Here is a 15,231-nt window from a genome sequence, read left to right as displayed (position 1 = left end):
TCCCCATTCCACTGTTTTAGCATGCATAGTTGCAGTGGCCTGAGATGCAAGCGAGCAAACGGAACTATGTCCATTGCCGCTACCATAAGTCCGATTACCTCCATACACTGAGCCACTGATGGCTGAGGAATGGAATGAAGATCTCAGCAGGTGGTTAAAATCTTTGATTTCCTGACCTCCGTCAGAAAGATTTTCATGTCCACCGAATCTATCAGAGTTCCCAGGAATGGAACTCTTGTGAGAGGAATAAGAGAACTCTTTTTCACGTTCACCTTCCACCCATGAGATCTTAGAAAGGCCAACACTAAGTCCGTGTGAGACTTGGCAAGTTGGAAAGTTGACGCTTGAATTAAGATGTTGTCTAGATAAGGCACCACTGCTATGCCCCTCGGCCTTAGGACCGCCAGAAGGGACCCTAGCACCTTTGCGAAGATTCTTGGCGCCGTGGCCAACCCGAAGGGAAGAGCCACAAACTGGTAATGCCTGTCCAGAAAGGCAAACCTGAGCAACTGGTGATGATCTTTGTGGATAGGAATGTGTAGATACGCATCCTTTAGATCCACGGTAGTCATATATTGACCCTCCTGGATCATGGGTAAAATAGTCTGAATGGTCTCCATCTTGAAAGATGGAACTCTTAGGAATTGGTTTAGGATCTTGAGATCTAGAATTGGTCTGAAGGTTCCCTCTTCTTTGAGAACCACAAACAGATTGGAGTAGAACCCTTGCCCCTGTTCTGTTTTCGGAACTGGGCAGATCACTCCCATGGTAAAAAGGTCTTCTACACAACGTAAGAACGCCTCTCTTTTTGTCTGGTTTACAGACAATTGAGAAAGATGGAACCTCCCCCTTGGAGGAGAATCTTTGAAATCTAGGAGATACCCCTGGGTTACAATTTCTATGGCCCAGGAGTCCTGAACGTCTGTTGCCCAGGCCTGAGCAAAGAGAGAAAGTCTGCCCCCTACTTGATCCGGTCCTGGATCGGGGGCTACCCCTTCATGCTGTCTTAGTGGCAGCAGCAGGCTTTTTGGCCTGTTTACCCTTGTTCCAAGCCTGGTTAGGTCTCCAGGTTGTCTTGGATTGAGCAAAGTTCCCCTCTTGCTTTGCAGCAGGGGAAGAGGAAGCGGGACCACCCTTGAAGTTTCGAAAGGAACGAAAATTATTTTGTTTGGTCCTTGTCTTATTTGACATATCTTGAGGGAGGGCATGACCCTTCCCTCCAGTGATGTCTGAAATGATCTCTTTCAGTGCAGGCCCGAATAGGGTCTTACCTTTGAAAGGGATGGTCAAAAGCTTAGATTTAGATGACACATCAGCTGACCAGGACTTAAGCCATAACGCTCTTCGCGCTAAAATGGCAAAACCTGAATTCTTTGCCGCTAACTTAGCAAGATGAAAAGCGGCGTCTATAATAAAAGAATTAGCCAACTTTAGGGCCTTAATTATGTCCAAAATATCATCTAGTGGGGTCTCCATCTGAAGAGCCTCTTCTAGAGCCTCAAACCAAAAAGCAGCTGCAGTGGTTACCGGAAAAAAATTTCTTTAGGAGACCCTCTAACTTTTTATCCATAGGATCAATGAAAGCACAACTGTCTTCAATAGGTATAGTTGTACGCCTAGCCAGAGTAGAAATAGCTCCCTCCACCTTAGGGACCGTCTGCCATGAGTCCTTTATGGTGTCAGAAATGGGGAACATTTTCTTAAAAACAGGAGGGGGAGCGAACGGAATACCTGGTCTATCCCACTCCTTAGTAACAATGTCCGAAATCCTCTTAGGGACCGGAAAAACATCAGTGTAAACAGGAACCTCTAAATATTTGTCCATTTTACACAATTTCTCTGGAACGACAATAGGGTCACAATCATCCAGAGTAGCTAAAACCTCCCTGAGCAATAAACGGAGGTGCTCTAGCTTAAATTTAAATGCCGTCATATCTGAATCTGTCTGAGGGAACATCTTTCCTGAATCAGAAATCTCTCCCTCAGACAGCAAATCCCTCATCCCTACCTCAGAACATGTGAGGGAATATCGGATACAGCTACTAAAGCTTTAGAAGGCTCAGCATTTGTTCTTAACCCAGAGCTACTGCGCTTCCCTTGCAACCCTGGCAGTTTAGATAAAACCTCTGTGAGGGTAGTATTCATAACTGAAGTCATATCTTGCAAGGTGAAAGAATTAGATGCACTAGAAGTACTTGGCGTCGCTTGTGCGGGCGTAGCTGGTTGTGACACTTGGGGAGAACTAGATGGCGAAACCTGATTTACTTCTGTCTGAGAATCATTTAATGCCAAATTCTTATAAGTCAAAATATGCTGTTTGCAATTTATAGACATATCAGTACAATTGGGACACATTCTTAGAGGGGGTTCCACAATGGCTTCTAAACAAATTGAACAATGAGTTTCCTCAGTGTCAGACATGTTTAACAGGCTAGTAATGAAGCAAGCAAGCTTGGAAAACACTTTATTTAATGAAAAAAACACAATTTGCAAAAACGGTACTGTACCTTTAAGAGAAAAAAAGGCATACACAAACTGCAAAACAGGTTAAAATTGCTTCAAAAATTCTGAAATTTTAACATTGTACCCACTAAGCTTTAGAAGGATTGCACCACAAGTAAAAAAGCAATAGACCCCCAAATGAAAAAAACGGATTGATAAGTGTCTAAAACCGGTTAAAACCCCCTAAAGCACCTTGCCACAGCTCTGCTGTGGCCCTAACTGCCCTTAGGAAGCGATAATATGGGGTTTAAAGCTTCAATTAGTCCCTCAGAAGACTATCAGGACCTCAGGAGAAGTTGTTTGCTGCTTGTAAATGTAGGCCCCGCTCACCTCACTCGATGTTGCTGGGGCCTACACAAAACAAACAAACCCTGCCTGAAAGCCATGTGGGTTATAAACAACCCCAAAGAACCCTCAAGAAAATGTCCCATAAAACAGAAAACGCTACTCCCAGACACAAAAACGTTTGTCCCAAATTCACATAACAAACTGAGTGCCCACAAAAAATGAACCCTTTATGCAAGCTAGTAAAAACCTCTGATAACACTAGGATTACTGCTTACACTTCCCCTAATGGGGACACTGTCAGCCTTTCTGAGTTAACACAGTCTCTGCAGAAAATATGACTGAACATACCTCATTGCTGTATAGCAAGAAACCGTTCCTCACACTAAAGTTTTCCTGTACTCCTCAGCTTCTGTGGGAACAGCGGTGGACCTTAGTTACAAATGCTAAGATCATCATCCTCCAGGCAGAAATCTTCATCTATGTCCTGCCTAAGAGTAAATAGTACAACACCGGTACCATTTAAAAATAACAAACACTTGATTGAAGATAAAATAAAACTAACAGTTTAACACCTCTTCTCTTTACCCTTCCTGCTTAGAGCCAGCAAAGAGAATGACTGGGGGGTGGAGTTATGGGGGGAGCTATATAGACAGCTCTGCTGTGGTGCTCTCTTTGCTACTTCCTGTCAGGAAGGACAATATCCCACAAGTTAGGATGAATCCGTGGACTCGGTACATCTTGCAAAATAAATATATATATATATACATATATATATATATATACACATACACACACATGTATATACTGTATATATATATATATATATATATATACATACACACACAATATATATATATATATATATATATATATATATATATATATATATATATATATATATATGTATGATTAGGGAGAAGAAAAAACGAGGAACTGCAGGATTCTTTTCCAAAGTGGTTGGTTTATTGAGCAGACAGGTAAGAGACACAATCAAAGTGTGCAAGGTTAGATCTGACGCGTTTTTACCGCATGCTCACATGCGCTTCATCAGAGATCTACAGGTGTTCACCTGTGGTCAGGTTAAATACTTGTGTTGGCCAATAATGTGTAAGCAAAACTTAATTGGTTTGTCACTTGTGAAAATATGGAGTGGAAATTGCAAGCTTAAAATTGTATACAACTTTTATAAAAAATAAGTGTTATTAAATGGTGATGAGGGTGAGTTAGATGTGACATTAGGTGGGGATTTAAAAATTGGCATAGCTAAATAATTCTTATAGGAAAGTATAAAGAAAGTAATATTATAATTTTAAAAACTAAGTGCAAACTATAATTCTTCAATTATACAGAAAAAAAGAGAGAAAATGAAGGATTTGAGTAATAATGCTTACAGAGAGACACAAAAATAAAATTAAAATGTAATGAATTAGAATAAAAACATAATTTATGTAAGAACTTACCTGATAAATTCATTTCTTTCATATTAGCAAGAGTCCATGAGCTAGTGACGTATGGGATATACATTCCTACCAGGAGGGGCAAAGTTTCCCAAACCTCAAAATGCCTATAAATACACCCCTCACCACACCCACAATTCAGTTTAACGAATAGCCAAGAAGTGGGGTGATAAAAAAGTGCGAAAGCATATAAAATAAGGAATTGGAATAATTGTGCTTTATACAAAATCATAACCACCACAAAAAAAAAAAGGGCGGGCCTCATGGACTCTTGCTAATATGAAAGAAATGAATTTATCAGGTAAGTTCTTACATAAATTATGTTTTCTTTCATGTAATTAGCAAGAGTCCATGAGCTAGTGACGTATGGGATAATGATTACCCAAGATGTGGATCTTTCCACACAAGAGTCACTAGAGAGGGAGGGATAAAATAAAGACAGCCAATTCCTGCTGAAAATAATCCACACCCAAAATAAAGTTTAACGAAAAACATAAGCAGAAGATTCAAACTGAAACCGCTGCCTGAAGTACTTTTCTACCAAAAACTGCTTCAGAAGAAGAAAATACATCAAAATGGTAGAATTTAGTAAAAGTATGCAAAGAGGACCAAGTTGCTGCTTTGCAAATCTGATCAACCGAAGCTTCATTCCTAAATGCCCAGGAAGTAGAAACTGACCTAGTAGAATGAGCTGTAATTCTCTGAGGCGGAGTTTTACCCGACTCAACATAGGCAAGATGAATTAAAGATTTCAACCAAGATGCCAAAGAAATGGCAGAAGCTTTCTGGCCTTTTCTAGAACTGGAAAAGATAACAAATAGACTAGAAGTCTTTCTGAAAGATTTAGTAGCTTCAACATAATATTTGAAAGCTCTAACAACATCCAAAGAATGCAACGATTTCTCCTTAGAATTCTTAGGATTAGGACATAATGAAGGAACCACAATTTCTCTACTAATGTTGTTGGAATTCACAACTTTAGGTAAAAATTCAAAAGAAGTTCGCAACACCGCCTTATCCTGATGAAAAATCAGAAAAGGAGACTCACAAGAAAGAGCAGATAATTCAGAAACTCTTCTGGCAGAAGAGATGGCCAAAAGGAACAAAACTTTCCAAGAAAGTAATTTAATGTCCAATGAATGCATAGGTTCAAACGGAGGAGCTTGAAGAGCCCCCAGAACCAAATTCAAACTCCAAGGAGGAGAAATTGACTTAATGACAGGTTTTATACGAACCAAAGCTTGTACAAAACAATGAATATCAGGAAGAATAGCAATCTTTCTGTGAAAAAGAACAGAAAGAGCAGAGATTTGTCCTTTCAAGGAACTTGCGGACAAACCTTTATCTAAACCATCCTGAAGAAACTGTAAAATTCTCGGAATTCTAAAAGAATGCCAAGAAAAATGATGAGAAATACACCAAGAAATATAAGTCTTCCAGACTATAATATATCTCTCTAGATACAGATTTACGAGCCTGTAACATAGTATTAATCACAGCGTCAGAGAAACCTCTTTGACGAAGAATCAAGCGTTCAATCTCCATACCTTTAAATTTAAGGATTTCAGATCCTGATGGAAAAAAGGACCTTGTGACAGAAGGTCTGGTCTTAACGGAAGAGTCCACGGTTGGCAAGAGGCCATCCGGACAAGATCCGCATACCAAAACCTGTGAGGCCATGCCGGAGCTACCAGCAGAACAAACGAGCATTCCTTCAGAATCTTGGAGATTACTCTTGGAAGAAGAACTAGAGGCGGAAAGATATAGGCAGGATGATACTTCCAAGGAAGTGATAATGCATCCACTGCCTCCGCCTGAGGATCCCGGGATCTGGACAGATACCTGGGAAGTTTCTTGTTTAGATGGGACGCCATCAAATCTATTTCTGGAAGTTCCCACATTTGAACGATCTGAAGAAACACCTCTGGGTGAAGAGACCATTCGCCCGGATGCGACGTTTGGTGACTGAGATAATCCGCTTCCCAATTGTCTACACCTGGGATATGAACCGCAGAGATTAGACAGGAGCTGGATTCCGCCCAAACCAAAATTCGAGATACTTCTTTCATAGCCAGAGGACTGTGAGTTCCTCCTTGATGATTGATGTATGCCACAGTTGTGACATTGTCTGTCTGAAAACAAATGAACGATTCTCTCTTCAGAAGAGGCCAAAACTGAAGAGCTCTGAAAATTGCACGAAGTTCCAAAATATTGATCGGTAATCTCACCTCCTGAGATTCCCAAACTCCTTGTGCCGTCAGAGATCCCCACACAGCTCCCCAACCTGTGAGACTTGCATCTGTTGAAATTACAGTCCAGGTCGGAAGCACAAAAGAAGCCCCCTGAATTAAACGATGGTGATCTGTCCACCACGTTAGAGAGTGTCGAACAATCGGTTTTAAAGATATTAATTGAGATATCTTTGTGTAATCCTTGCACCATTGATTCAGCATACAAAGCTGAAGAGGTCACATGTGAAAACGAGCAAAGGGGATCGCGTCCGATGCAGCAGTCATAAGACCTAGAATTTCCATGCATAAGGCTACCGAAGGGAATGACTGTGACTGAAGGTTTCGACAAGCTGCCATCAGTTTTAGACGCCTCTTGTCTGTTAAAGACAGAGTCATGGACACTGAATCTATTTGGAAACCCAGAAAGGTTACCCTTGTCTGAGGAATCAATGAACTTTTTGGTAAATTGATCCTCCAACCATGATCTTGAAGAAACAACACAAGTCGATTCGTATGAAAATCTGCTAAATGTAAAGACTGAGCAAGTACCAAGATATCGTCCAAATAAGGAAATACCACAATACCCTGTTCTCTGATTACAGACAGAAGGGCACCGAGAACCTTTGTAAAAATTCTTGGAGCTGTAGCAAGGCCAAACGGCAGAGCCACAAACTGGTAATGCTTGTCCAGAAAAGAGAATCTCAGGAACCGATAATGATCCGGATGAATCGGAATATGCAGATATGCATCCTGTAAATCTATTGTGGACATATAATTCCCTTGCTGAACAAAAGGCAAGATAGTCCTTACAGTTACCATCTTGAACGTTGGTATCCTTACATAACGATTCAATATTTTTAGATCCAGAACTGGTCTGAAGGAATTCTCCTTCTTTGGTACAATGAAGAGATTTGAATAAAACCCCATCCCCTGTTCCTGAACTGGAACTGGCATAATTACTCCAGCCAACTCTAGATCTGAAACACAATTCAGAAATGCTTGAGCTTTTACTGGATTTACTGGGACACGGGAAAGAAAAAATCTTTTTCCAAACTGAAACTGCTCCTGAGGATGAAGGATCAGGTTTTTGTTCTTTGTTGAAACAAAAGGAACGAAAACGATTATTAGCTCTGTTTTTACCCTTAGATTTTTTATCCTGTGGTAAAAAGGTTCCTTTCCCACCAGTAACAGTTGAAATAATAGAATCCAACTGAGAACCAAATAATTTGTTACCCTGGAAAGAAATGGAAAATAGAGTTGATTTAGAAGCCATATCCGCATTCCAAGTCTTAAGCCATAAAGCTCTTCTAGCTAAAATAGCTAGAGACATAAACCTGACATCAACTCTGATAATATCAAAGATGGCATCACAGATAAAATTATTAGCATGCTGAAGAAGAATAATAATATCATGAGAATCATGATGTGTTACTTGTTGCGCTAAGGTTTCCAACCAAAAAGTTGAAGCTGCAGCAACATCAGCCAAAGATATAGCAGGTCTAAGAAGATTACCTGAACACAGATAAGCTTTTCTTAGAAAGGATTCAATTTTCCTATCTAAAGGATCTTTAAACGAAGTACCATCTGACGTAGGAATAGTAGTACGTTTAGCAAGGGTAGAAATAGCCCCATCAACTTTAGGGATTTTGTCCCAAAATTCTAATCTGTCAGACGGCACAGGATATAATTGCTTAAAACGTTTAGAAGGAGTAAATGAATTACCCAATTTTATCCCATTCTTTGGAAATTACTGCAGAAATAGCATTAGGAACAGGAAAAACTTCTGGAATAACCACAGGAGATTTAAATACCTTATCCAAACGTTTAGAATTAGTATCAAGAGGACCAGAATCCTCTATTTCTAAAGCAATTAGAACTTCTTTAAGTAAAGAACGAATAAATTCCATTTTAAATAAATATGAAGATTTATCAGCATCAACCTCTGAGACAGAATCCTCTGAACCAGAAGAGTCATCAGAATCAGAATGATGATGTTCATTTAAAAATTCATCTGTAGGGGGAGAAGTTTTAAAAGATTTTTTACGTTTACTAGAAGGAGAAATAACAGACATAGCCTTCTTTATGGATTCAGAAACAAAATCTCTTATGTTATCAGGAACATTCTGCACCTTAGATGTTGAAGGAACTGCAACAGGCAATGGTACTTTACTAAAGGAAATATTATCTGCTTTAACAAGTTTGTCATGACAATCAATACAAACAACAGCTGGAGGAATAGCTACCAAAAGTTTACAGCAGATACACTTAGCTTTGGTAGATCCAGCACTAGACAGCGATTTTCCTGTAGTATCTTCTGACTCAGATGCAACGTGAGACATCTTGCAATATGTAAGAGAAAAAACAACAACACATAAAGCAAAATTGATCAAATTCCTTAAATGACAGTTTCAGGAATGGGAAAAAAATGCCAAAGAACAAGCTTCTAGCAACCAGAAGCAATGAAAAATGAGACTTAAATAATGTGGAGACAAAAGCGACGCCCATATTTTTTAGCGCCAAATAAGACGCCCACATTATTTGGTGCCAAAATGACGCCACATCCGGAACGCCGACACTTTTGGCGCAAAATAACGTCAAAAAAATGACGCAACTTCCGGCGACACGTATGACACCGGAAACGGAAAATAATTTTTGCGCCAAAAAAGTCAGCGCCAAGAATGACGCAATAAAATGAAGCATTTTCAGCCCCCGCGAGCCTAACAGCCCACAGGGAAAAAAGTCAAATTTTTGAAGGTAAGAAAAAATGATTAAATCAAATGCATTATCCCAAATATGAAACTGACTGTCTGAAAAAACATAATTTATGTAAGAACTTACCTGATAAATTCATTTCTTTCATATTAACAAGAGTCCATGAGCTAGTGACGTATGGGATATACATTCCTACCAGGAGGGGCAAAGTTTCCCAAACCTCAAAATGCCTATAAATACACCCCTCACCACACCCACAAATCAGTTTAACGAATAGCCAAGAAGTGGGGTGATAAGAAAAAAAGTGCGAAGCATATAAAATAAGGAATTGGAATAATTGTGCTTTATACAAAAAAATCATAACCACCACAAAAAAAGGGTGGGCCTCATGGACTCTTGTTAATATGAAAGAAATGAATTTATCAGGTAAGTTCTTACATAAATTATGTTTTCTTTCATGTAATTAACAAGAGTCCATGAGCTAGTGACGTATGGGATAATGACTACCCAAGATGTGGATCTTTCCACACAAGAGTCACTAGAGAGGGAGGGATAAAATAAAGACAGCCAATTCCTGCTGAAAATAATCCACACCCAAAATAAAGTTTAACAAAAAACATAAGCAGAAGATTCAAACTGAAACCGCTGCCTGAAGAACTTTTCTACCAAAAACTGCTTCAGAAGAAGAAAACACATCAAAATGGTAGAATTTAGTAAAAGTATGCAAAGAGGACCAAGTTGCTGCTTTGCAGATCTGGTCAACCGAAGCTTCATTCCTAAACGCCCAGGAAGTAGATACTGACCTAGTAGAATGAGCTGTAATTCTCTGAGGCGGAATTTTACCCGACTCAACATAGGCAAGATGAATTAAAGATTTCAACCAAGATGCCAAAGAAATGGCAGAAGCTTTCTGGCCTTTCCTAGAACCGGAAAAGATAACAAATAGACTAGAAGTCTTACGGAAAGATTTCGTAGCTTCAACATAATATTTCAAAGCTCTAACAACATCCAAAGAATGCAATGATTTCTCCTTAGAATTCTTAGGATTAGGACATAATGAAGGAACCACAATTTCTCTACTAATGTTGTTGGAATTCACAACTTTAGGTAAAAATTCAAAAGAAGTTCGCAACACCGCCTTATCCTGATGAAAAATCAGAAAAGGAGACTCACACGAAAGAGCAGATAATTCAGAAACTCTTCTAGCAGAAGAGATGGCCAAAAGGAACAAAACTTTCCAAGAAAGTAATTTAATGTCCAATGAATGCATAGGTTCAAACGGAGGAGCTTGAAGAGCTCCCAGAACCAAATTCAAACTCCAAGGAGGAGAAATTGACTTAATGACAGGTTTTATACGAACCAAAGCTTGTACAAAACAATGAATATCAGGAAGAATAGCAATCTTTCTGTGAAAAAGAACAGAAAGAGCGGAGATTTGTCCTTTCAAAGAACTTGCGGACAAACCCTTATCTAAACCATCCTGAAGAAACTGTAAAATTCTCGGTATTCTAAAAGAATGCCAAGAAAAATGATGAGAAAGACACCAAGAAATATAAGTCTTCCAGACTCTATAATATATCTCTCGAGATACAGATTTACGAGCCTGTAACATAGTATTAATCACGGAGTCAGAGAAACCTCTATGACCAAGAATCAAGCGTTCAATCTCCATACCTTTAAATTTAAGGATTTCAGATCCGGATGGAAAAAAGGACCTTGTGACAGAAGGTCTGGTCTTAACGGAAGAGTCCACGGTTGGCAAGATGCCATCCGGACAAGATCCGCATACCAAAACCTGTGAGGCCATGCCGGAGCTATTAGCAGAACAAACGAGCATTCCCTCAGAATCTTGGAGATTACTCTTGGAAGAAGAACTAGAGGCGGAAAGATATAGGCAGGATGATACTTCCAAGGAAGTGATAATGCATCCACTGCCTCCGCCTGAGGATCCCGGGATCTGGACAGATACCTGGGAAGTTTCTTGTTTAGATGAGAGGCCATCAGATCTATCTCTGGGAGCCCCCACATTTGAACAATCTGAAGAAATACCTCTGGGTGAAGAGACCATTCGCCCGGATGCAACGTTTGGCGACTGAGATAATCCGCTTCCCAATTGTCTACACCTGGGATATGAACCGCAGAGATTAGACAGGAGCTGGATTCCGCCCAAACCAAAATTCGAGATACTTCTTTCATAGCCAGAGGACTGTGAGTCCCTCCTTGATGATTGATGTATGCCACAGTTGTGACATTGTCTGTCTGAAAACAAATGAACGATTCTCTCTTCAGAAGAGGCCAAAACTGAAGAGCTCTGAAAACTGCACGGAGTTCCAAGATATTGATCGGTAATCTCACCTCCTGAGATTCCCAAACTCCTTGTGCCGTCAGAGATCCCCACACAGCTCCCCAACCTGTGAGACTTGCATCTGTTGAAATTACAGTCCAGGTCGGAAGAACAAAAGAAGCCCCCTGAATTAAACGAAGGTGATCTGTCCACCACGTTAGAGAGTGCCGAACAATCGGTTTTAAAGATATTAATTGATATATCTTCGTGTAATCCCTGCACCATTGGTTCAGCATACAGAGCTGAAGAGGTCGCATGATAAAACGAGCAAAGGGGATCGCGTCCGATGCAGCAGTCATAAGACCTAGAATTTCCATGCATAAGGCTACCGAAGGGAATGATTGAGACTGAAGGTTTCGACAGGCTGTAATCAATTTTAGACGTCTCTTGTCTGTTAAAGACAGAGTCATGGACACTGAATCTATCTGGAAACCCAGAAAGGTTACCCTTGTTTGAGGAATCAAAGAACTTTTTGGTAAATTGATCCTCCAACCATGATCTTGAAGAAACAACACAAGTCGATTCGTATGAGACTCTGCTAAATGTAAAGACTGAGCAAGTACCAAGATATCGTCCAAATAAGGAAATACCACAATACCCTGTTCTCTGATTACAGACAGAAGGGCACCGAGAATCTTTGTGAAAATTCTTGGAGCTGTAGCAAGGCCAAACGGTAGAGCCACAAATTGGTAATGCTTGTCTAGAAAAGAGAATCTCAGGAACTGATAATGATCTGGATGAATCGGAATATGCAGATATGCATCCTGTAAATCTATTGTGGACATATAATTCCCTTGCTGAACAAAAGGCAATATAGTCCTTACAGTTACCATCTTGAACGTTGGTATCCTTACATAACGATTCAATAATTTTAGATCCAGAACTGGTCTGAAGGAATTCTCCTTCTTTGGTACAATGAAGAGATTTGAATAAAACCCCATCCCCTGTTCCGGAACTGGAACTGGCATAATTACTCCAGCCAACTCTAGATCTGAAACACAATTCAGAAATGCTTGAGCTTTCACTGGATTTACTGGGACATGGGAAAGAAAAAATCTCTTTGCAGGAGGTCTCATCTTGAAACCAATTCTGTACCCTTCTGAAACAATGTTCTGAATCCAAAGATTGTGAACAGAATTGATCCAAATTTCTTTGAAAAAACGTAACCTGCCCCCTACCAGCTGAACTGGAATGAGGGCCGTACCTTCATGTGAACTTAGAAGCAGGCTTTGCCTTTCTAGCAGGCTTGGATTTATTCCAGACTGGAGATGGTTTCCAAACTGAAACTGCTCCTGAGGACGAAGGATCAGGCTTTTGTTCTTTGTTAAAACGAAAGGAACGAAAACGATTGTTAGCCCTGTTTTTACCTTTAGACTTTTTATCCTGTGGTAAAAAAGTTCCTTTCCCACCAGTAACAGTTGAAATAATAGAATCCAACTGAGAACCAAATAATTTGTTTCCCTGGAAAGAAATGGAAAGTAGAGTTGATTTAGAAGCCATATCAGCATTCCAGGTCTTAAGCCATAAAGCTCTTCTGGCTAAGATAGCCAGAGACATAAACCTAACATCAACTCTAATAATATCAAAAATGGCATCACAGATGAAATTATTAGCATGCTGGAGAAGAATAATAATATCATGAGAATCACGATTTGTTACTTGTTGCGCTAGAGTTTCCAACCAAAAAGTTGAAGCTGCAGCAACATCAGCCAATGATATAGCAGGTCTAAGAAGATTACCTGAACATAGATAAGCTTTTCTTAGAAAAGATTCAATTTTTCTATCTAAAGGATCCTTAAACGAGGTACCATCTGACGTAGGAATGGTAGTACGTTTAGCAAGGGTAGAAATAGCCCCATCAACTTTAGGGATTTTGTCCCAAAATTCTAACCTGTCAGGCGGAACAGGATATAATTGCTTAAAACGTTTAGAAGGAGTAAATGAATTACCCAATTTATCCCATTCCTTAGAAATTACTGCAGAAATAGCATTAGGAACAGGAAAGACTTCTGGAATAACCGCAGGAGCTTTAAAAACCTTATCCAAACGTATAGAATTAGTATCAAGAGGACTAGAATCCTCTATTTCTAAAGCAATTAGTACTTCTTTAAGTAAAGAGCGAATAAATTCCATCTTAAATAAATATGAAGATTTATCAGCATCAATCTCTGAGATAGAATCCTCTGAACCAGAAGAGTCCAAAGAATCAGAATGATGGTGTTCATTTAAAAATTCATCTGTAGAGAGAGAAGATTTAAAAGACTTTTTACGTTTACTAGAAGGAGAAATAACAGACAAAGCCTTCTTTATGGATTCAGAAACAAAATCTCTTATGTTATCAGGAACATTCTGCACCTTAGATGTTGAGGGAACTGCAACAGGCAATGGTACATCACTAAAGGAAATATTATCTGCTTTAACAAGTTTGTCATGACAATTATTACAAACAACAGCTGGAGGAATAGCTACCAAAAGTTTACAGCAGATACACTTAGCTTTGGTAGATCCAGCAGGCAGTGGTTTTCCTGTAGTATCTTCTGGCTCAGATGCAACGTGAGACATCTTGCAATATGTAAGAGAAAAAACAACATATAAAGCAAAATAGATCAAATTCCTTATAAGACAGTTTCAGGAATGGGAAAAAATGCCAAATATCAAGCTTCTAGCAACCAGAAGCAAATGAAAAATGAGACTGAAATAATGTGGAGACAAAAGCGACGCCCATATTTTTTGGCGCCAAATAAGACGCCCACATTATTTGGCGCCTAAATGCTTTTGGCGCCAAAAATGACGCCACATCCGGAACGCCGACATTTTTGGCGCAAAATAACGTCAAAAATGACGCAACTTCCGGCGACACGTATGACGCCGGAAACGGAAAAGAATTTTTGCGCCAAAAAAGTCCGCGCCAAGAATGACGCAATAAAATGAAGCATTTTCAGCCCCCGCGAGCCTAACAGCCCACAGGGAAAAAAGTCAAATTTTTGAGGTAAGGAAAAATATGATAATTTAAAGCATAATCCCAAATATGAAACTGACTGTCTGGAAATAAGGAAAGTTGAACATTCTGAGTCAAGGCAAATAAATGTTTGAATACATATATTTAGAACTTTATAAATAAAGTGCCCAACCATAGCTTAGAGTGTCACAGAAAATAAGACTTACTTACCCCAGGACACTCATCTACATGTTTGTAGAAAGCCAAACCAGTACTGAAACGAGAATCAGTAGAGGAAATGGTAAATATAAGAGTATATCGTCGATCTGAAAAGGGAGGTAAGAGATGAATCTCTACGACCGATAACAGAGAACCTTATGAAATAGATCCCGTAGAAGGAGATCACTGCATTCAATAGGCAATACTCTCTTCACATCCCTCTGACATTCACTGCACGCTGAGAGGAAAACCGGGCTCCAACTTGCTGCGGAGCGCATATCAACGTAGAATCTAGCACAAACTTACTTCACCACGTCCCTTGGAGGCAAAGTTTGTAAAACTGATTTGTGGGTGTGGTGAGGGGTGTATTTATAGGCATTTTGAGGTTTGGGAAACTTTGCCCCTCCTGGTAGGAATGTATATCCCATACGTCACTAGCTCATGGACTCTTGTTAATTACATGAAAGAAATAAGGAAAGTTGAACATTCTGAGTCAAGGCAAATAAATGTTTGAATACATATATTTAGAACTTTATAAAC

Source organism: Bombina bombina, chromosome 6 (genome assembly GCF_027579735.1).
Source record: "Bombina bombina isolate aBomBom1 chromosome 6, aBomBom1.pri, whole genome shotgun sequence".
Classification (NCBI taxonomy): domain Eukaryota; kingdom Metazoa; phylum Chordata; class Amphibia; order Anura; family Bombinatoridae; genus Bombina; species Bombina bombina.
The sequence above is the reverse complement of the archived record's forward strand: the minus strand, read 5'-3'. Positions refer to the sequence as shown.